This window comes from Fragaria vesca, linkage group LG2 (assembly GCF_000184155.1).
Source record: "Fragaria vesca subsp. vesca linkage group LG2, FraVesHawaii_1.0, whole genome shotgun sequence".
In the NCBI taxonomy this organism is placed as follows: domain Eukaryota; kingdom Viridiplantae; phylum Streptophyta; class Magnoliopsida; order Rosales; family Rosaceae; genus Fragaria; species Fragaria vesca.
Window position 1 is genome coordinate 12,032,328 of NC_020492.1, and position 2,258 is coordinate 12,034,585.

The following is a 2,258-nucleotide window of genomic DNA, read 5'->3' on the forward strand; positions in this document are numbered from 1 at the left end:
AAGTAGTAGATATATATATATATGTTAATTAATTATAATATTGTGTTGATGGTATAGTAAGTTGTTGATGATGTATTTTTGTGATGATGTTGATATATATAATATTGTTATGTAATTATTAATTAAGTATATCTATATATATATGTGTGTTAATTAATTTGTTATCAATTAGTTGTAGTACGTAGAATATATATAAATAAATTGAGATTTTATATATATATGGCATAAAATTTAATTAATAATTAGCTAGCGTTATAATATATATTTTGTTATATTTTCAGGATATGGATAAAAGTTGGATTTCGCTTCCAAAATGGGACAAAAAGATATGGTAAAGGAATTATGAGTTTTCTGGAATATGCGCTGGCTAATGCTAACAGGAATACAATTTTCTATTGCCCGTACACGAAATGTCAGTGTCGCAACGATATGCATCGATTTGCGATTGACAAAGTATGGCAGCACCTGAAGAGTAAAGGGTTTTGGGAGAAGTACACATGTTGGTTATATCACGGTGAAATATCATCAGGGGGTCCGCATGATCATGGCCAATTTTCTGAGACGGGCAGTACTAGTACATCCAACGATCCAATAACGGCCTTCATCAACGACATGTTTCCTTACGAGAGTGGTGTATGTGCTCAAGAACAGTATATGTCTGACCCGGTGCAGCCCTACCCTAGAGCTGTCAACACTGCTAGTATTGACAAGTACAACAAACTGCTTGCTTATTGATGTTGATCCAAATCAAGAAACAGACGAAGACTCTGACGATGAGGAAAGACATATATTACCAGAAATTAATTCTGACACCGAAGAAGACTCATCGGATGATTCCGATTACGAGCCTTAGTTTTAATTTAGAGGACGTAATCCATTAATTTGTATAACTAAAGACCTTTTCCTTTATAGTTTACATATGTTGAATTCATATTTCAGTTATTTTATATGAATTTTGGTGATATATGATGAACAGGAAGTTAGTATGGTTTACTAATACCTTCTGTTTTTTTAATGTATTTTTTTCCTTTAGCCGACGAAATACACCATAATTCGTCGGCTAAAACCATCTTAGCCGACGAATTATAATGTATTTCGTCAGCTAAAACCATCTTAGCCGACGAATAACCTAATATTTCGTCGGCTTTAGTTATTTTTTAACTTTTTAATTACATATTATAGCCGACGAATACGTTAGGGTATTCCTCGGCTAAACCCTAAAATTTTTGTATTACATACTATAGCCCTATCTTCGGTGGTTATTTTCCGTAAAATTTTTAGACGACTTTTTGCGTCTCATCGGTTTGAAACTATTTTCAGTTGGAGGTCCGGCCAAAATACGTAATTTAGACGGTCGAACGACCTTTTCCGTGCGTTTAGGGGTTTGACTTACGGGATTGACCGTCCGGATCGAGCTCTTAACCTTGTCGGATCAAGTTGAATTTTTTCCCATACATGTATTTTGTCATGATGGTCAGATCTGACGGTCGGATTTCTGTTTCTCAAGTTTGATCATCACAATCACAACATGCCTACTAATGTTGTACAACTTGTTTACCGAGTGTTATATAAATGTTCCGTTTCAAAAGCAAACTATATGTAAAACCTTTAAACGCAAAAAAGTCGTGAAATACATGGTGATATGACGAGAATGGTGAAATACATCCACGGTTGAAAAATCACACTATTCCGGTAAATATTCGATGCCGATAGTTGCGGTCAATGCAATTTTTCATTCTTTCCCCCTATGAGTAACCTTATCTTCGGTGGTTATTTTGCGTAAAATTTTTATACGACTTGTTGCGTGTCATCGATTTAAAACTATTTTCAGTTGAAGGTCCGGCCAAAATACGTAATTTAGACGGTCAAACGACCTTTTCCGTGCGTTTAGGGGTTTGACTTACGAGATTGACCGTCCGGATTGAGCCCTTATTCTTGTCGGATCAAGTTGAATTTTTGCCCATACATGTATTTTGTCATGGTGGTTAGATCTGACGGTCGGATTTCTGTTTCTCAAGTTTGATCATCACAATCACAATGTGCCAAATGTATAAAAGTACTTTAGCCGACGAATTTCAAAGGTTAGCCGACGAATTTCAAAGGTTTAGCCGACGAATTGATTCTTAGCCGACGAGATTCTTAGCTTTAGCCGACGAAATAATAATTTCGTCGGCTAAAGTTGTCGGGTTTAACTTGCGCTCGACAGCAGAAAAACCCTAGCCTCCTCTTCCGCCTCCTCCGCCTCCTCTCCCTCTCCC